This window comes from Crinia signifera, chromosome 4 (assembly GCF_055691185.1).
Source record: "Crinia signifera chromosome 4, ASM5569118v1, whole genome shotgun sequence".
In the NCBI taxonomy this organism is placed as follows: domain Eukaryota; kingdom Metazoa; phylum Chordata; class Amphibia; order Anura; family Myobatrachidae; genus Crinia; species Crinia signifera.
The window spans coordinates 220,759,096-220,781,748 of NC_139220.1; the positions used below are offsets into that span (position 1 = coordinate 220,759,096).

General features: G+C 43.8%; 1 protein-coding gene across 4 annotated transcripts in view; it reads right to left on the minus strand.

The window, feature by feature from the left end:
* Window positions 1–21,097, minus strand: part of RNF111 (ring finger protein 111) — a 54,297-nt gene extending 33,200 nt beyond the window's left edge. For 3 of the 4 annotated variants that reach the window (XM_083183813.1, XM_083183812.1, XM_083183810.1), the window contains exon 1: window positions 20,763–21,096. The gene's annotated coding sequence lies outside the window, so the exon portion shown is untranslated. Of the gene's footprint in view, window positions 1–20,762 lie in introns of all 4 variants that reach the window. The other variant, XM_083183811.1, reaches the window with a different exon arrangement.
* Between the last annotated feature and the right edge of the window lie 1,556 nt (window positions 21,098–22,653).

The following is a 22,653-nucleotide window of genomic DNA, read 5'->3' on the forward strand; positions in this document are numbered from 1 at the left end:
GTAAGTTGCAAAAAATTAAAAATGTAATAAAAACTCAACTGAAAATTTGTATTTTACAAAAAATTGATCCGTGTTCGAGATCTACAATAAAATAAAAATGTACATATCATTTTTCATATGTTAAAAGCAAAAAAAAAAAAAAAAAAATAACACAATTTTTTATATATATTTTTTTAAATATCAACCCTTCTAAATATACCTCTTATGGTCTTATTGATTAGACCTAGGGTAGCCAACTCCAGTCCTCGAGAGCTACCAACGGTTAATGTTTTTCCAGATCTCCTCACAGAATCACAAGTGAAGTGTGGATCTTTTAAAATGTGTTAGTGAGTAATGAGTGCACCTGTGCAGCAGCTAGGTGGTCTGGAAAATGTGAACTGTTTGTAGCTCCTGAGGACTGGAGTTGGCTACCACTGGATTAGACTATAACCAATAAGGGAGCCAACCAATATGAGAGAGGAGATTCTCCCCCACCCAGCCCTTGACTTCATTATGACTTTTGCACTGTTCTTGAGTTTTCCTACAGGACCAAAAAAAAAAGGAAGGCGAGTGTCCAACAGTGCAGGACTCCCCGCTGCGGGTGCCGTCTCCCAGCACCACTGCGGGTACAAGTGGCCCGACTCCCTGCCAACTTATGGGAAAGGAATTCTAATTATAAAGGCAAGTGTTTTCCGAGATATATATATACCCAGAGGCATCTTATAATTCCGCCACTCCTACCTGGGCAAGGCAGGGAAGTGATCCGGCTGGGCAGCAGGGTCAGGTCGGCAGCGGGTCCCTGCAGTGTATGTGATATCAACGGTGGGGTCCCTGCAGCGGATGGGAACTACTAGTTCCCATCCGCTGCAGGGACCCCGCCACTGATATCACATACACTGCAGGGACCCACTGCCGAGCTTCTGCCCGCTCCCATTAGTGCTGCCCCCTTACCGGAGAGTGAAGTGGACACCATGTCCCTCGTGGCGACACCCCTGTTGACCCCCCGGGGGCTCTTGGAGGTACCCTGATGGAGAGACTCGCCCGCCGCCTGGCCTTCCAGCGCCATCTTGGGAGCGGAGGTAGTGCGGCACTGTGAGACCCCTGGACCGGGACGACACAGGGTCATTCTACACCCCACGGAGATTCACCCGACTGGGCTCCTGCTGTGACCGCCGCCATTTTGGGAGATGCAGGACAGTAGTGTGTGGCTGCCTGACTTTAACACTGCCCTGCCGCTCACCTTCCACTTTGGGGCCTCAAAACTGCCGCACACTCCGTGGGTGATTTGGAGATACTGGACAGCAGAAAGCAGACCCGGTGGGCGCCGTCTGCGCTGGCTCACCCACGTATTCGCTCCATAAGACGAACACACTTTTCCACCCACTTTTTTGGGGAGAAAAAGTGCGTCTTATGGTCCGAAAAATACAGTATACCCATGGTGCCCCACTACCAGCAATCAGCGCAGTGGCCCTTATTCTGATCGGTGCGGATATTCCCGCTTGCGTACGGGCCGCCGATGTTTATCGTCTGCGCATGTGCAGAGGTCACTCTGCGCATGTGCAGGCGATTTCGCCGCATGGATTCTTTATACGCCGCACAGGGGGCGTAGAGGGGCGTGAGGGGCTACTTATCCTCATTACCCTATGCATACGCCCCGCGTTTCATGGGCGTTCCCATGCAAACGCGGGGCGTATGCATGGTAATGAGGCCGTGACGCGTGGGTACGGGGCGGGCATCTGACATCGCCGGATGTCAGCTGCCCGCCCCCATACAAGATTTCACACGGACAAGTGTCCGTGTGGTCTTGTGTTGCGGGACCTGGTGGAGCGTGCGGCCCTGCATTCGATGTTCGGCGACCATCGAATGCAGGGGCTGCTCCCACCATGGAGGAGGCGTATCCCCGTCCACATTCATGCGGACCGCCACATATCCGCATACGGACGGAGGTGGCGATCCGTATGGAAGGCGGGGATTCGCCAAGACGGACATCACCGCATATTTCTGATCGGGCCGCACCGATCAGAATAAGGGCCAGTGTTTCCTTCTTTTAATATTTTGGTTTACTCTTTACCTAATGCTGAATCTGCAGTCAGGTGCAGGCTAGGCTGATTTGTATACACCGACAAATCTAGAGACCTGCAGCTCATTGTAGAATAGTTTTTAATATAGATTCCTATTTATATAGGATTTCATATAGCCTTACTAGTGCCCAGTATCCCACTAGTGTTTAGTGGGTTTTATTATGAATTTTCCCACAGACCAGCATCTCGCACTTACATTCAGCATCTCTCACAGTCCTGTCATTTCCACCACAAATATATTTCCAGGATCAGACCCTCTCTCACCCAGGATGCTACAAATACCCTCATCCACTCACTGGTCATATCCAGATTGGACTACTGTAATTTTCTACTTTCTGGCCTCCCTGTAAAGGGCATGCAAATTTGTGCTATTTTCGAAGCAATCTGACTAGATTGCTTAGAAAGTAAGCACAGATCTCTCCATGTGTATGCTCCAAGAGATTAAATATCTCTTGCTAACTAAGTCAGTTCATGCAGTCAAAATCTAGTCAGATTGCTTAGCAAATGACTGCAAACCTCTGTGTGTACATAATGAGAGATACTGTTCGCAATCTCTCATTCTGATCCACTAGCCTGCCTTTTTTTGCTTAGCACAAATCTCTGCGTGTGTATGTGCTCTTCATGGGAGATCTTCACACCAGCAAAATTGCTTAGCACAGATCTCTACATGTGTATGCCCCTTAACTCACCTCTACCCACTCCAATCTATCCTTAATGCTACTGCACGGCTCATCTTCCCCTCCAAACATACTATGTCCACCTCCCCTCTCTTACAAGCCCCACATTGGCTCCCCTCCCCCTTCAGAACACAATTCAAGCTCCTTACGCTGCCTCTCCTGCAAACTGGTTACTTCCTCCCATTCTCGACTCCATTTTGGCCGTTGTGCTCCGTATCTCTGGAATTTGCTAGCCCTCCGTACAAAACTTTAAACAAGCTCTCAAGAACCACCTCTTCATTAAATCTAACCCTCTATGTATGCTCACTTCTATCCCTGCTGTGTCACCCCAGTTTGTCTGCCCCTTCCATTTAAAATGTAAGCTCTACTGTAAATCACTATTTTCTTGTTTTGTTCTTTTGCTTATCTATGTATTGTCAGGCACTGCGGAACCCTTGTGGCGTCATAGAAATAAACAATAATAAAAAAAAAAAAAAAACAGGATCTGTCCGGAAAGTAATGAGACTAAATCTAGGAAAAACTATTTATTGAACTTTCAGATACATAGGGTTAATAATGCTCAAAGTATGACCCCTGAGCATCAATGCCCCACTGCCAGCATGACTGCCAAGCTTGGTATGCCTCTTAGAAGGCATTAACCAGAACGTTTGAGCGCCCTTGTTGCAGCCGCTTCCACATTGTCTATGGTCGGAAAATTGTGTCCTTTTAGGCTAAATTTGATACGGGTGAACAAAAAGTAGTCAGATGAGGACTGTGGGGTGGTTGAGGCTGCATTGTCACGTTGTGTTTGGCCCAAAACTCCCTCATTTGCAGCGATGCGTTACTTGGTGCATGTTGTGACAGAGCATCTAGGTAGTGCAATCCCCTTGTTGAAAAGTGATAAAATTAAGTTATAAAAAACCAACACCTTACTGCAATGTCGCAGGCTGTGTTTGAAAAATGAGAGGTAGGAGCTAATTGGCTGGTGGTTTATCACTCTATACCATGGGTCTTCAAACTGTGGCCCTCCAGATGTTGTAAAACTACAAATCCCAGCATGCCTTGCCATAGTTTTAACACTCCCTTATAGCAAAACTGTGGCAAGGCATGCTGGGATTTGTAGTTTCACAACATCTGGAGGGCCGCAGTTAGAAGACCCATGCTCTAGACTATCATTTTTCAAGGCTTTGTGCATCTCGCCCCTTCTCTTTAAAAAATAAACCACTACATTACCGGCCATTATTTTCAATACACCAACATATTTGTGATTCTTTTTTTCAACGAGGGACGCAAGTAACATGCTATTTTGTGATTACTTCACTTCAATAAATATGAATTTATCACATTTGAATTCATTGACAGGTTTTCCAAACAATTGGGAAGATGTTTTACTTAAATTTTGCTTTCATTAATTTACCCGCCCGTAGCAGAGAATACTCGGGCATTCTAGCTACCAATTTTTTTTTAAGTTTCAGCCTCAATCACCCTCCACAGATGATTTTTACTCATAATTTGCTCTTGTTCAACGCATCTGTCAAGGATGACATCACAAGAGTTCAACTGAGTTACAATCCGGACTCTGGAGTGGCCAAACCATGTACTTCATCAAATTTTGGCTTTCTTTGGACTCATTTTTGCAAGGAAGTGAGGTATTTTTGGTGTGGGGTGAACCCACGGCTGATAAGGCACGTGGCAGAGGGAATGGCGTAACACTGCAAGAGCCTGTGTTAGTACTGTGAGTCCAGGATGCATTCTATTTTTCAACAACAGATCCCGAAACAGCCCCATACCATGATAGAACCTCCTCCATGCTTCATTGTAGACTCAATGTATGCTGGGAGAATGCATTTCACTGGTACATGACGGACAAACTTTCATCTGTGAAAATAACTTTATTCCATTGCTCAGATGACCAGTCCATGAGCACTTAAGTCCATAGTAACCTTGCTTTATGATAATGGCCCTCCACAATGGTTTACAAGCTGCTTACATACCCCTTTATACATGCGGCTGTGAGGTGAAGCTTGACAGTAGTGACTAATACCCCTTTTACACCAAAATCCCTGGTCGGACCCTGGTCTTTGAACATGGGAGTTTCCAGGGTTGGACCCAGCTTCATACCCCATTTACACAGCACTGTGACCCAGGTCGGACCCAGGTCTGCGCCGTTTACACTGAACCTGGGTCAGCACTGCTTTTCCCTATGGATGACATTAGAAATGTCCATTTTAGGATAAACTGCCATCCAACTTTCCCTCAATTATTTAAAAGAAATGACAAGTTAGCTTTGAAAAATGTTGGTTTGTTTATTTAGTAAAATATTTTTTTAAAAAGTTTTATTCATTGCTCAAGCACACATAGCGGTATAAAAGTGCAGCATCATCCATGTGCTCTCCCCTGCAGCCACAGACCGAATCTCCCATGTGCTCCCCCAGCCCCCCCCCCCCCCCCCAAAAAAAAATATATAAAAATAATAATAATAATAATAATAATATAAATGATACTGCACCCAATTATCCAATTATGATTTCTGTGTGCACTGCCCGTATCCTTCCTGGCTGCTGTCTTTTGCCACTGCAGCGCACTGTGGAAAGGCGTCCAGCACTTCTGGTATCCTTTCAGCACTACCCAGATGTCCCAACCTGGGTTGGGACCATTTACACCGCCCACGACCCAGGTCCAACCAGTGTTCAACCCTGGTCAGGACCTGGGTAGGAGACCAGTGTTACTGGACCTGGGTTGACCCCTTTTACACCAACGCGGACCTGGGTCCAACCTGGGTTATTCCTTGGTGTAAAAGGGGTATAACCCACTCCTCTATTGTGTTGTCATGAGCCCAGCGCAGATATTTGGGGCTGATTGGAACCTTTCCAATCTACTACTATCTCTAATATATTTGTCCTCTTGTTTTGTAATTACAGCAGGCTGTCCAGGTCGCAGGTGATCATGCACACTGTTGGTTTAGGCATGACTACCAAGAGAAATCTTCTTTTGCTGGGCAATTTGTCATAAATGAAAGCCTGTATTTCTCAAAGAGACGATGGCAAATAGTTTTTTGATTGGCAACTCCTTCCTGGGAGCCATTTTCAGAACACAATGTTCATGCCTCACAAATATATACTAAAATAACAGTAGAGCGGCACTAAAGTTCCTCAGCTCTGTTTCTGTTTACAAAACTGTTCCGGATGAGCACCAGACATGTACTTGCTGTGCACATAACCACGTTACTTTGAGCGCGAGTTTCCGTTGTGGGGATTGTATGCTGTTCTGATGTAAACCTTGTTATCTATCAAGTTATGAATATGGAGTATTTTACAACTACATGCTGATATATGAATTAGTACAGGTATCCCTTACAATAGTAGTTTGACCCATTTATGTACAGCAACCATTAATTACATTTATCTTTACTTGAAAAAAAAAATCAAATATATGGAGGTATATTGAAATGAATGGACGGTAGTGTACATTATTATTATGCACTCTTATTTGAACCATTGCCGTTCTTAAGGGAAGACTCATCTACCTACATGTAATTTAAGCTCTTCCTCCCTCATAAATCCTGGTTTCTAAGAGGGGCACAAATTATGAATGTAATAACGTAAAGCACTTCAGTAACTTAAGGCCCCCATACACTATGCGATTTTGGGACGATTTCATCCGATTTCGGCACTTTGGGACGATAACCGGGTGAAATCAGCCCAAAATCGCAGGTGTGTGATATCTGATCCGATGTCCCGTGCGCATCGGACCGGATCAGGGAGGTCGGACGGTCAGCATGTACGATTACGTCCGACCTCCCTGTATACAGGAATATGCATGCAGACAACCGGGGGAGCAGTGGGGCGGGCAGCGGGTCCCTGAGCGCTTAGCTGGCGGCGCCGGCGAGTGCTGACCTGGCCGGCGGTGTGATGATCACGGTCTCTCATTCAGCAGCGCTGCGGGACTGGACGCGCAGTGGCGGTTATTAAATTTTTTTAATTCCTGTCAAACGACTGGCCGTTCTCTGATTGGCTGAGAGCTCTTAGCCAATCAGAGAACGGCCAGTCATTTGACAGGTTTTTTAAAAATCTAATACCCGCCACTGCACGTTCCGTCCCGCATAGCTGCTGAATGAGAGACCGTGATCATCACACCGCCGGCCAGGTCAGCACTCGCCGCCAGCCAAGTGCTCAGGGACCCACTGCCCGTCACACTGCTCCACCCTGATGATGATCACCGCCGCCCCCTACTCCCCGACATGTGATAAATTGCAAGCGATTTATCACATGTCAAATTTGGCTCATCAAGTGCCAAATTGTATGTGAGCCTCCCGGGCGGCTCACAGGAGAATTGGGTCCGACTTGTCCTAAGGACAAGTCGGCCTAATGTATGGGGGCCTTAACAGACTGGACATCTAAACCTACACACTTGAATCAATCTCACACACACACCTACCCCGCAATGCTGTCGTATACATTAATGGTTCCTTCTTTGGGTATGGATCATTAGGTCAACGTGTTCATTAGGTTGACATGTGTAAGGTCGACATTGAAAAAGTCAACATATTTTTTTTTTTTATCGGAATGTCACTAAATCGTAGCACCGCGTCCGCTTGCCATTCTTCAGGAACGTTGCCTCGCTGCGCTCAGCACACCATTTTATTCTCCCACCGCGCCCTAGTGAACGGTAGGGCATGAAATACCGCCTGTTGGCACATGTCATGTCAACATGGACACAGAAACATGGCACCGATCCCCTCGCATGGCTCGCTATGCTTTGGGCACGGTGCATCGCTACGCTCAGCACACTATTTCATTCTCCCATTAAGCCCTAGGGGATGGCAGGGCATGAAATACCGCCTGTTGGCACATGCCGGCTCAAAAAAACTATATATAAAAAAAAAAAAACCTATGTCGACCTAATGACCCTTTCGACCTAACCCATGTCAACATTAAGTCATGTCGACCTAACACTTGTCGACTATCATGCTGGTGACCCAATGACCGTATCCCCCTTCTTTACCATGCAGTATCACTTTCGTATAGCAGTAGTTACATGGCTGATATAACATCACCAAGCAATAACATATGCATTCACATCACTAGCAGTTTCAAGTCAAGCTTCCTGGAAATGTCAAGAGGTGGAGTTCAGGCCTGAAACGCTGGATCACAGCTTCAGGGAAATTCATGCCTCTCCTGTGAAGTGTCCACCGAGCCAGAGAGCATAATGGTAGTTTACATGATCATTGTGGCTTACAGTTAATACTAAATACAGGGATTTAGTTTTCTTGTATTCTTAATGTCCATACACACTGGGTGTTTTTGTTCATGGGTTTTATTGAAAAGCTATTCTGAACAAGACAATTCACCCTATCTAATCCAACGTTGCATCTCACAAATAGGAGCTTTACAATACAATATGACCTTGAACTTATCTATGATCATATTTAAAAATGAGCAGTAAAGGGATACACAGAACTGCAGTGAGAACTTGCATCCTGCACAAGCTACTTTCATACTGTCCGTTTTCCTGTACTATTCTTCCCAGAGACACACCCTTAAATGTACAGCTAACTGATCTGTAACATTCCCTTATGTACTCACTAGGAATGCAAGTTTCAACACCAACCCAACACGTCTGCCAGAGGCCTTTCTTACTAGGAGGCTGAAAACACACACGCTATGTATCGGTCTATACCTATAAGAGGGGGGAAAAGGGCATATGTAAAAAAGAAAAAAGAATGATTGGCAAGAGATAGTGTAAAAAGATAAAAGTACCAACCAATCAGCTTGTGTCAGTTTTCAGAAACAGAGGGCTATATACTATGCCTTACATAGAGATGAAGCGGAGAGAGATAACCGGCCCCTAACTTCCATGTTACGGGCTTTGTTTGAAAAAGGAATGTACGACTTCATTAGAGCAAAAACAGAAGTACAAGGTGCAAACAAACCATTCATAAGCCTTAAGAATCCCCCCCTTTAAAAAAAAAAAAAAAGGCCCAGCTTTGGAGCAGATTATGTGGACAAAAGACTAAAGCCCCATACACACAATACAATTTTTTTTAAACATATCGCTCAGAAGGACAGAGTAAAAGAAAATAAAAAAGTAGGGTATATGCTCAATATTTGTAAGTGATCTCTGCGCCCCCCATTTCATCTGAACATGAAGCTTAATTTTGTCAATGAATCCAATGACCCCCAGTATTTAAGCTGGTGCTATATGGGGGGGGAATTCAATTGTTTTTGGAGGTAAAACTATTGACCAACTAGGTGGAGCTATTCAATTGTTTGGTCAGCATCACCAATGCAGCTGCCGCTGAGTAGCTACTGGTACGTCGACGGCTGGCCCATCCCCCCTCTGCATTGTGGGATGGGGTATCGGAGGAGAAAGCCCAGAAACCGATGGTGTCGGACTGCACTGTCTGTGTGTGTGGTGCCTGCCCTGCATCACCCGTGGCCCTAGTTTTTGTCTAGTTTGTCACACCCCCCCCCCCCCAAGAAGAGAAGTGTAGATCCACCCCTGTAAACAGGGGGGGCAGCTGCTCTGCTCAGCTGTTGCCATTACCTTAGTTGGTAACGGCAGGGTGGAGGAGGAGGCTGCCATTTGGCAATGAGCAGGTTAACCCCTGGCAGACCAGGTTAACCCCATTGGCAATGTAATGAGCATGACGATGTTTGGTGTAATGGACAATACGGCATGTGGTATATGTAATGGGCAATATGGCGTGTGAATATTTTTGGCACGTGCCTTCGGGGCACACAGTCCCTATTATTAGTTTATCTGGCTCCTACATTTTCATCCTGGCTCATCAACAAATGGTAGAAGATAAAATATTCAAACAGTAATATCCAGCACTTAAAAAGACCATCATAAGTCAGTCTGACAGATTTTAGTTCTTGCACATTACAGAGTTATTAGAACCGTGTGTCTGTCATATTAGATGCTTCAATTGTTTGTAATGTCTTTGTGTTACAGTTTATGATAGATATCCCTTTTCAAGCCCCTGCCTCCATCTCGCATTAGGAGAGCGATCTAATGACTTGTAAGCTATAAAATCCAACATCACTAACTTACGCATCCTGTAAATTTACGCTAACATTGTAGACGATAATGGCCATTATAATGCAAGAATTATTGTTGTTTAATCCTAGCATACAACAGCCAATATTCTATCGCCATTTCTTTCAAGCTCATGCACACAGCTTTAGTAATCATTTCTGAGCGCACATCTAGAAGAGCAAAAACACATAACTCATTATCAATGATAAAGAAGAAATCCTACCACTGAAAAGTTCATTTTGACAATTACATCTAAAAAAGCCTGAGGATAATTATGGAAATAAATTATTCTAAGTACAAAACAAATCAAGTAGAAAATATATGGTTTATATTATTATGTAAGGACCAAAATTAATTTGTAGACCAAATATGGCAAACTGGAATTCTTGGAAGAATGTTAAGTCCCCTCCTAATTAAATGTATAGTGACATTTAAAGCAAGCTCATAAGCTAGGTTTGCATAGATACTACTCAGTGTAGTGTTCTGATGCTGCAGTTTGGGAGAGAAGGAAAAACCCGGTGTATAAAGAATTCAGAGGCCTAGATTTAACCAGCCTGTTCCTCCCATTGCTTAGCCTTGAACCATCCATTTTCAGGGCCTCTTGGTTTAATTCACAAAGCTTGTGACATCACTGACAGAGGGGCAAGATAACATGCTGGGTGGCCAGATTATGACTATTGAGTGAGGAGCAAGTCAAAAGTATGGCCCTTGTTTCAATTTACAATCTATGTTAAAAAAGCAAAACCAGGTAGATATACACACACACACACACACACACACACACACACACGTAGCCATCTTCTGAGTAGGTATAAACATTTACAAAGGTAAAGTCACCTGACGGTAATGTAACCTGGCAGAAAAGTCCCCACCGCACACCTGAGAAACTGTCATAGCCCCGGACTAATGGAGGCAATTCGATTAAATGCAAACGCTACATGATGTCCAGCTACATTACAAGTAGTCTCTTGCTAGGGACACACAGAAAAATGTTAACTATAAATGCCTGCTGTAATAACCTAATTACAGCAGGCATTTATATTGCATATTTTCCTGTGTGTTCCTAGCAAGAGACTACTTGTAATGTAGCTGGACATCATGTAGCGTTTGCATTTAATCGAATTGCCTCCATTAGTCCGGGGCTATGACAGTTTCTCAGGTGTGCGGTGGGGACGTTTCTGCCAGGTGACATTACCGCCAGGTGACATTAACTTGTTACTTGCATTACTTGTTGAGTCCGTCAGGCACCAGGGTACCTACTGTAGTCTCATAATCCATCTGGCCTCACACTTAAGTAATAACAGACCTCGATTCCCTCCTCTCAAGGACAGAGGAATATGGTCTATCATTCTGTACCTGATAGAGGAAAGGTTATGTTTGGCTTCCACAAAGTGGCGAGTCACCGGTTAGTTGGTCGCTCTGCTTAGACACTAATGCTTTCCTAATAGTAGACCGGTGTGCGGCCATCCTCTCCTTGAATGCCCGCTCTGTTTTTCCTATGTAAGATTTGCTGCATGGGTAGACAATCTGATAAACAGTAAAAGTAGAGCAGCATGACAAAGTATGTCTAATTTGTAACAATTTACCTGTTTTGGGATGAGGAAATGTAGGACCTGGTAACATAGTTACAAGTCACATCTAATGCACCCTTAAGGCTTGGGTACAGATTGTTTCTCTGATGACACATCTGACAACCAGAATATTGCGTAAACTTCTAGATCTTTTGTAACAAGGCAGTAAAGCGGTATTTTGCTACTTAAGTTCTCTATCTGTTCAAACTAGAGGCAAATTCTTGGTTACAATTTTCTTAATAGGGCTCATATCGGTATACAACGATAACCATGGTAAAAACGACTTAGTGGCCTCAGGCGTATCTTAAGAAGCCAGCAAGACACTTCTATCCAAAGATAAAGCCCGTGCTTTGGCAGCCGCCAATTCATGGGGTGGGTAGCCATGATGGATGAACTTAAGAATAATTTCATCCATTTGCCCGTCTGCCACGACCGGGTCAGACGCAATGTGTCTGATTGTTACCAGCTGGGAATAAGGCATACGCATTACTGTTGCACGAGGGTGACAACTCGTATTTCGGAAAATATTGTTCGAGGTGAGAGCGAGAGAGAGAGAGATATAGATATATATATGTGGCCCCCTCTTATGCAAATATCTTCATGTTCCCCTGTGGCCCCCTCTTATGCAAATATCTTCATGTTCTTCGAAGAGGAAATAAGATATTTTTCTGACTCTGATGTCAGGGATCATCTACTACACCCGTTACATTGATGACATCTTTATCTTGTGGACGGGTGGACAGGAGGCGTTACTTAAACTCATTACTGACATCAACATTGGTACCTCCACCATCAAATACACGGCATCATTTAGTAGTGTCACAACACATTTCCTTGATGTGGCAGTTTCTATCAACAACAATAAAATCAGCACAGATGTTTTTTTCAAGGATGTTGATAGAAATACTTTTTTGATGGGCACAAGTCACCATCCACCAGCCCTCAAACGGGGTCTGCCTCGCTCGCAGATGATGCGGGTTGCCCGCATCATCAGCAACCCTTCTGAAGTTGAAGCACGACTCGATCTGCTAGTCTCTAAATTTGTGGCGCGAGGCTATAACCTCAATATGCTTATTTCACAAAAAGAAGAAGTGCTGCAAATGTCTAAAAATTAATTGCTTACTCCTAGGGTCCAAAACCCGGCAGCTGTACTACCCTGGTCTAGTGCATTCTCCACGGCCAGTGTGGTGATTAGACATGCCACCAATGCTCTCTGGCCAATTGTTAAAAAAGTCGGTGAGACCACTGGCAGCCTTTCATAGAGGCCCCAACCTAAGGGACCGTCTAGTTAAGGCTGACATCACCGGTATGGGTATCCCTAGGCCTCCCAATACTTACACCAAAGCACCTGGGTGCTACAGTTGTGTATCATGCGAAACTTGCAAACACCTTATTGTATGTAAACAATTTAAACACCCACAAATGTACGACATCAGGCAGGTTCTCACCTGCAGGATGTCTCATGTGGTGTACATCATCGTTTGTCCATGCGGGCTCTATTATATAGGGCAAACTACCCGCACTTTCAGAGAAAGAATGGCGGCTCACCGGTCGGCCATCAACCTGTCCCTTCGTGGCAGGGAGGTGGACCAACCGGTGGCTCGCCATTTCAAGAAATGTGGCCATCCGATCTCCGCCCTGAAATATTTTATGATAGATCATATAGCCGAAACCCTGCGGGGCGGTGATAGATCCAAAAAATTACTATCGAGAATCAGAGTGGATTACCCTGATGGTCTCAACGAGAAGATAAATTGAAACAGTTTGGTCTAGGACCTTAATAAATGCCCCCACATCTGGGGTTTATTGTATATTCTGCAGTCTGTTATGCTGTATATGTGATAGTCTGTATTGTGCTTTTTTGTAATATTATGTATTCACTATGTCTTTTTATCTTTATTCTGCAGGCTGGCCACCCGATACGGATCAAGAAGCCCAGACACCAGCACCATGTCGGCACTATGACATGCTGTCTGGCTCCTATGTCAACCATGACTCTAGGCAGCGCAATCTCTGTGATGTGCTGTGGGGAAATTGGGACCGGGGCTCAGAACCATACCAGATCTGGAGCTGGATCCAGTGGGTAAGCAGCCTTTATTGTATTTTTTCCTGGCCCGGGCCACCCGCTTACAGCCGCAGCATGCCCATACTACGTCCGGCTGTGTGGTGCGCCTCATGTCCTGTATTGTGGAGCGCAAGCTGGTGGTTGCCTAGCAACCGGTCACTTGCGCCGTATACAGGAAATGGAGAGCTGACCGCTTCCGGCGGACAGAGGCACGCTGATGATACGTCTGCGGTGACTCCCGGACCAGGTAAGTATATATTGCCTGTATGTACTGCACTTCACTGCTGTAGGTTTGGGGCTGAGGACAGGGCTGATACCCCGAAACATTCCCTTATGCACCTTTAATACACGTTTTTCTTTATACAAGTCTCCTCGAGTGCCGTTTATTCCCACTGATGTGGGAGTGCTTGGATTACTATTGCAATACGTTTCTGGCACCTGGTGCAAATTGTACTTCTTTACCTCGAGTGCCGGCAGCATTGGATGTGTGTGGGTATATATATATATATATATATATATATATATATATATATATATATATATATATATATATACACATATATATATATATACATATATATATAACTTGTAGATGGTGCGGCACTCGGTGCAGAAGAAAATAAAGACCAACAACTGTGGCTTTGGACAACGTTTCAGTTGTATTATCACAACTTTTTTCAAGTCACATATATATATATACACACACACACATACATGACACTGCCATCTGTTGGCAGCAAGTGACTCTACATCTCTTTCTCGCGCTTTATCACAAGGTAGCAGACTAGCTTTCGAAGCATTTGCGTCGAGCAGGAATACTAGTCGGCATATATTTTTGTAGTTGCACAATGCAAATAATTGAATGCCCCCTTGGAAAACAGACTCCTGTTTGGCTCTGAATGATCAAGAGGTTAGGTTCATAATTTCATTCATTCATTTATGTCTTTTCCAAGTGCTATTTTAAAATACAGACTACAGAAGAGAAAATAATAGGTTCATAGAAAAACAAAGATGGACAGATTTTGTGAGCACAATAGTCTCAAGTAAATGTAAATGTTAAAAGTACATGGAAAGAAAAATCATTCAGCAATATAATAGCGTCTTACAGTTAATGATGTAGGACCTGCCATGATATTGGTCCATCAATGAGTGAGTTGTTTTTATGAATGTACACATTTTATTGGGCTAGTGCAGCACTATATTCCAATGTTCTTTTTTTGGGGAGGTGAGGAGTAGTTTTCCCAAGCGGGCAATTGAATTATTTAATTTTGCTGATCTGACACCTCTGCATTCCTTATCGAACCCAAATGCACAGGGTTTAGGTGCATAAAGTGGCTACACCTATGCCAAGTCCTGTAAAATGTGCCCAAGATATCCACTTTTAATAAATTTTCACCTCAGGAAGCTGTGAGCAGAAATCAAGCCGTCACGCCTGAACAGATGAACAATTGAATAGCTTTGTTAAGCGCACATTAGTAACGGGCAAAATAAAAATTAAAAAAAATTCACCTGCTTTGATTTGTCACAGAATAAAGCAAAGAAACTGCTAAAGATAAGTTATTGCTTATTATTCAAGACATTCTAAAATGGCCTGGACAGATTTGTTGGTGTCCCTTCGACAAACTAATAAGCAAATGGATTCCCAAATATTCAAACTTCTATTTAGTCAACCAGTCTATTTAAATTGCAAAGAGTTGTTACTCAGCTTTAGGGGTCTATTTAATAAGTCCTGGAGAGATGTAAAGTGGAAGGAAATATGGTAATAGTCAGTCAGCCAATAACTGCCATGTCACGTGTTTTTTTTTAAATGACAGTTGGGATCTGGTTGATTGGTGCTTTATCTCCTTCCACATTAAAGGTGACCATACACTACTACGAGATGTCACAGCAGTGTATGGCGATGCGATCCCACTTGAGCCACCTGGGACCTTCCCAGGCAGCAGGATGAATCACATGTGGTCCTTTTGCATGTGATGTATTACACGCAACCCCATTCTTAATCACCGGGAGGGGGTCAGAGTTGGACATCGGACATGCAGGCAGGTCCGACTCCGATGCACACGGTCCTCTGGTCATTTACCAGGGTCGGGGAAAAAACTGAATCAATCTCAGAATAAACAATCAAAAGTAATTTTCAGAAAAATGCAGAAAAAAAAAAAAAAAAAAAAATGGAGTTAAGCATTAGCACTGGAGAAGGTCAATGGCATTAAACAATTTGCGTAAGATACTAGTGTAGATGCTTTTACAGTTCCCTGTCTGTTTCGAAGCGCCGAGTGAACTAAACCAAAATAATTAAAAATTATTTCTACACTAGCTGAAGATGATTCAGCAGACAGAAGTTGTTCAATAATGGGAACTACATTAGGATTAACCAACGTTGGGGGGGGGAAGCTTGATGCTAGGCAGACTTAGCACCTCTTATCTGAATCACATCCCTATATCGCTGGTGTGTGTGATTTACTGCATTGGTTCAGCTTACATAGATAAAGACCACAAGCAACAAGAACGTGGAATAACACCAGGGACTACCTTACAATAGGCTATTTTTATTTATTTTAAGATGTCACAGTGTCACCAGAGTGTTTTTATTTTTTTTAAACCAAGGTGGTTTAAACCAGCCAACCCTGTCATTTACAGAATTGTTCTCGGTGTGTGCATATCCAACAAAATAAACCCTAGAATGTCTGTGTTTGTGTGTGTGCGTGTACATGTGGTAGGGAATATAGATTGTAAGCTCCACTGGGGCAGGGACTGATGTGAATGTTCAACTATACTCTGTAAAGCGCTGCGTAATATGTGTGCGCTATATAAGAAACTGTTAATAAATAATATCTTTTGGCCAGGAATGTTCTGGATTTCAAGGGAAATTTGGTGACATTTTGTATTGATAATAGAATTGTGCCATGTGTGGGCACAGTTAAGCTCCCATAATAACATGTTGTATCAAGCTGTCTTGATACAACTGCAACGTGCAGTTAGAATCCCATCAGTTAAAATCTAGATGCCGGAATCCTGACACTTTCTCCCTCTATGGGTGTCCACGACACCCATAGAGGGAGAATAAATTAGTGTGCCGAGCGTAGCGAGTCACCGGGCCCGCTGTGTGGCGAGCGCAGCTAGCCCACAAGGGGGCGATCCACTTCCCCCCTTGTCGGGATTTCGGCGTCGGATTTTGACTGCCGGGATTTCGCAGCAATCCCCACTTATGCATTCAATGAGCATTAGTTGATGAACCATTTAAGACGCACCTGCAATTGTCATATTGGGAGGCTGCATCTTACATGTGGTTTAATATTTTAGGTGCCTGACCTCACGATCACAAATAATGTACACATTGAGCTACACCTAGCTTAATGTCTACAGGTTCACTCCAATCAAACAAACGCTCCAGGGATCACTATTTAATCCAAGACCCATTTTCCTAACCTGATGTGGCCAATCAGAGAGCATTGATGATCGTTCATCTGTCAGCACAATATGATGCATTTTTGGCATACTAGAATTAAACACTGCATGAAGAGCAGAGAAGAAATAATTCTATACTGGTGAAATATTAACCACCAGTCCTGTTAGGTACCATGTGGTGTTTAAGAAACATTTGGTGAGCACATCTTTGGTTTGAGTGGGAAGAATAGAAATGTAGTTTTCCTAGAACTCAAAAAATGTCAGTACTTTAGATTATTTTGCTAGGGATGCCTTGATCCAATAAAGTCATAATAAGAAAAATATATTTTCCTTAAATAATGAGAATGGGGGAGGGGGGAGGGGTGTATTTGGGTGAATCCAGAATAGTAGGATAGTCTTTTTGGCTGCAGAGCTCAAAATGAATAATAGTTTGTGACAACCTTTTGATACATGCTGCCCTTCAGGTGGATGAACGGAACATAATGAACATGAGTGGAACTTTGAGCCAAAACGGTCTAATTTTTGGACAAAACAGTGGGAAACGTTTGCATTATCTTCTTGCCATCTATGACATTTATGTGAAGAGGAGTAGCCGCTGTAAAGCCCAATATAAGCTCTATAGCGAATGTTCAGGTATAGTTCTCTATAGGAGATGGCGGTGAAGGTTTGGCAAGATTCATACAATTTCCTTAACAGACGATCTCCTGTTATGTCTGGAAAGTGTTGTTGCCATTGAGGCAGACCTGAATGCATATCACATTCAATCATATCTTGTAAGTACATTGTAGTGTCTAGAAATTGCTTTATAATCCTGAGGGGGAGGTGATACAAATGCGTCCAATGAATTGTACCAAACTTGCTTGGAAAAGTTCAGAGTGCCTTGACTCACATCCCACCTAGTATTGAGTTTGGTAAAAAGTGAAGATCTAGGAGGACAACATTTAGAAAAACATGTTTAATATTCCTGGGCATTGGCTAATGCTATTAAATATATTGTTAACCTTCAGCTATACAGCTAGTCCATATCCAAATTTATTTGCAAGATGTATTTAAGGCCTGATTCAGCATCACTTGTAGTTTCTGTCAAATGGTGTCTCTAGCATGCTGGTGCCTACCAGGCATGCATTACTAGGGTAGCTCCCTGCCTACGCAGTGCCACCATATTATCCCATGTAGCGGTTACGTGATGTCATGAAGCTGCCTTGAAAAAATCTCATATTAGCGATATTTGCACTTCAGCGTGTGAATCTGAATTAGGGTCTGAAGCTACATTGTGATTAACAGGTTCGCTCTGTTACCTGATGTATCTTTTTAACCACATGGCCACATTACTTAATTTGTCAATACATTAAAACAGTGGTTCCCAACCCTGGTCCTCAAGTACCCCCAACAGTGCATGTTTTGCAGGTCTCCACACAGAATCAGTGAAATAATTAGCTCCACCTGTGGATCTTTTAAAATGTGCCTGAATAATCTGTGCACCTGCCGGGTGACCTGGAAAACGTGCACTGTTGGGGGTACTTGAGGACCAGGGTTGGGTACCACTGCACTAAAAGATGCTTTTTTTAGGCTTGACTGCACAATAGCTTAACAAATCGGCCCATTGGTGAGAAAAAGATAAGTTACATTACTGGTCTCTGACATGTCTTTAGGGACGTGGTGTGTGTCAACACTTAACACTTCTTAAAGAGCACCTGTTCTTAACTCCAGTGCAATAAATGCAGAGTTACGTCAAAATGTAATGGACTATTGTAGTGAAGTCAAAAATCAGATGTAGTTCAAAAAATCGCACCCAGTGTACAGTCCAAATTGTATTGCTCAAATCTCACCATGTGTGGGCACCATAAACAGTCCATACACGTTTTGCAGGTGCGATGCACGCGGCCCATCGCACAGTTCAAAAAATATGTGCTGCACATACTTTTTGAACTAGCTTTGTAGTCCAAAACACATACAATAAGTGTACCGTGTATATGCTTTAGAATTGCAGCCACACACAATCAAGTTGCTGGTTGGAATGAAAATCTGGTAGTGTACCTAGAGCCAACGACCATAATCCAAATAAAATCTTAATGTGTATGGGCAGCTTTATCAAGATTTCAGCTCCATGTACATATCTGAGGAAAGGAGTACATAGAAGATCTGCTCTTCCAACCCGATTTGAGATTTAACAGTTGTCTCTGCAGATGTACTACTCCATGGAGTGGTACAGTACTACCCAATCAGCTTCTGTCATTTTTCAAACTCAGAGATTATTGGCTAGTACTTTATCACCCTCCAAGTCTTGGTACATCTCTTCTTGCACTAGAAAGAAGCACTTCTTTAATATCCCATGTATCCAGCACAGATGTCCTTATATCTAGTTCTTTCAGAGTTCATTTCTTTATGATTAAGAATGTGTGCAGGATTCTTTAAATATCAGAATAGATCAATCACTACCTGACTAATATTAAGTAAATGTTTGGTCAGACTACTTAATGAATGCATCCAATGTGCTCTGGTTACAATATATCAGTCCAATGATTCTCAGCATTCCCAGTGAGAGAGTTACCTCTGCTGCAGTTTTGATGTCAGTGACCTGTGTATATTGATGGACAGTCACACGATTTAGGAATAGCAACTCATAAACCAGAGCTCTAATTGACATTCAATATAAAAAGGGAAAAAAACTAATGCCTGGTACACAGGCATTGGACGATGGTGCTTGTGAGCGGGTCGTCACAGGAATGTATGGCCCGAGCTGCCAACTGGCACCGAAAAAGACCCTGATGTGATCGCGATCCGATCGCGCTCCCCACCCACTACAATGGTCGTTTCTGAGATCCTACCTGCAGCATATATATTTCTGGGCCATATCGTCCTTGGTGTGTACCCCACATAAGACTAAAGCATCGTTCAGTAAAGATTTTATAGGGAGTTTTTTCCAACTATAGGAATTCTCATAAATTTATATTACAAGAAAAAAAAATGTTTTTCTATTGGACAGAATAAAAGCCAACTCCTAAAATAGATCTCTGAATATTCCTAAATCATTGTGACAAAGTTCATCAACCACACGGTTATACAATATGAACATACATATCCAGATTAACACTACAGACAGCGGGAAGCAAATGGTTTCATGTCACTTTCACCTAAAACAAGTCTCCAACACTGTAACTGAAGGCCTTGGTATGGGCATGTGTGATACTTTAGCAATAACTTGCAAACAGATCACCTTAATGTGCAATCTACAATGGAAGAAAGAACAAGACCGCATAACGGTCACTGTACATTATATATATATATATATATATATATATATATATATATATATATATATATATAAAAATAATGGTGAAATGTTAATGTATAATGAAATGTATAAGGTCAGATTTACCAATAAGGAGAATAAATTAACTTTCTGTACAACCTGCTCACTCTAAAAACTATTAAGTATCAAAACCACACACACACTAACTGCAGCTTGGACACAATTTGCTTACAATGTTATGTATTATAGTATATGGGTGACCATCCATATATAAATTAAAAACCTTCCAGAATAAATAACCTTGGGAAACCAATGTTTCTGCGTTGTTATAGAGGACACTGTTAGCAGCACCCTGTTTACATACGATAGATAGATAGATAGATAGATAGATAGATAGATAGATAGATAGATAGATAGGATAGATACTATATATATCTGGGACGCACATTAAACACAGGACACCGGAGAGGAGGGATGCGTAGCAGATGATGTCACAGTACCCTGTATATAGTGACGACACGATCACACAGCAGCAGATGTCAATGTGATTGTATAGCAGTAACAAGGAAGGAGAGGGGGTGGGAAAAGCGGCAACGAATGGGTTCATGGTCACAGATGTAAATAGCCCCCTCCCCCACTAACAGCACCTCCTCGCCCATAGCGCTGCTAGGTCTCCCAACTCCGGTTAGGGGACGCACCAGCTGGCCTTACCGGTCACGATTAGAGGTCTGCGGCCCGGATCATTACCCCCGCCAGCGGTAGCCGTGTACGATCGGATCCCCTGCTGCTTCCTTCCCCACCCAGAGGGGCCGGTGATGGATCTCTAACCCGGTGGGGGGATGGCGCAGCTTTCTGGCTGTGATCGCACGGAGTGTGCCGCTCAACACCAGCCGCCTGCGAGGAGGTGGTGCCCGTCCTGCAGCAGCCAGGCTCCCCCCTTCGCCGCCCGTCCCGGCCGAGCTGACAGTCCTCCTCCACCAGAACAACTAAACCTCTCCCTGCCTCTCGCGACACTCTGATGACACGACAGGGAAGCGGAAAAGCGAGGACGCGAATGCCTAGTACAAACATGCAGTCACGTGAGCCGCAGTGACTCCCCGGCGGCCATTTTACTTTTGGGTCAAGTCACCCCCTTTAAAATATTGTCTGAAAGGACATTGATAAACTTTACGCAGCAAAATAAACATTGTTATAATTATTACATAGATTCCCAGTTCATCGTTTGAACTGATGATTTGAGATTGCCCATTATAGGCCTATAGGGTTACCACCTAGGACCTTTAATTCCGGACACATGTTAATTACACAGGTTCTGTGGCAGTTTAAAATCAGGTGAAGTGGAGTCTTGAAGTCAGCCAGCCACAGAACCTGTGTAATTAATATGTGTCCGGAATTAAAGGGACTAGGTGGTAACCCTATAGGCCTATCAGATTTTGTTACTTTAATTCACTACTACTTGGGGCTGCAACACGGTTCAATATTCAAACGGAGAGAGGGACACACCAACTGCCGGTCCAATTTGACTGACACTGGCACTTGGTGTTTCTACTGTATTATAATTTTGAACTGTGCTGCAGCCCCACCTCTGGACTCTGGAGCCACCACTGCTAAGGAGTATAAACTATGGATACTATGGTAGCCAAAATGTACAGTAAGCTCTAAGTTCAAATATATAAAATATTCCATAGCCAAAAAACCTGACGGTTTCACATGTCCCATTAAGGATTCTTAGACATGATCTGAAACTACTGAATTTCTACCACTCAAACTCCCAAAAGCAATGAAATTATGATCATTAAGGCTGACGCTTTGTATTCCTTGCGCAATACAGATATGGGGCCTCATTCAGATTACATCGGTCGCCGGGTGCACGCACCCATGGCGGCGTGGGAGGGGCGGAGATGGGCGGGGGGCGCCAGGCTGCCCCATTACCATATGGGAACGCCGAGGGTAGGGTGACCAACTCATCCCTTTAATCCGGGACACATATTAATTACACAGGTTCTGTGGCTGGCTTTCACCTGGTTTTAAACTGCCACACCTCAAGACTCCATTTCACCTGGTTTTAAACTGCCACAGAACCTGTGTAATTAATATGTGTCCCGGATTAAAGGGATGAGTTGGTCACCCTAGCCGAGGGTTCCATGGGCGTTCCCATGAGAACGCCCAGCGTTCTCATGGTAATGAGGCAGTGACGTGGGTGTGGGGGGCGGGTAGCTGACATCACCGGATGTCAGCTGCCCGCCCATATCCACGCCATCGTGCACGCAAATGTAAGTAACTAAAAAGTCACTTATATATGCGTGCACGCTAAACATCATTCGATGGTCGGTGACCATCGAAAGATGCGGGCGGTTACCCGAGCCATGCGAATGGATGTTTATGCAAAACATCCATTCGCAGCTGTTCGGGCGAAGCCGCACTCTGAGGGGGGGGGGGGGGGGTCGTTCGCCGGGCGGGGTTTGGTGGACTCGCAAGGCTGCGAATTCGCAGCCTTGCGAATCAACTAGAATAACCCCCATGGTGTGCAGATTCAGCACTGATTGCGATCACTCACAATGGTGGTTGGGTAGGCACTAGCTAGTATCACAGCCACATTTAA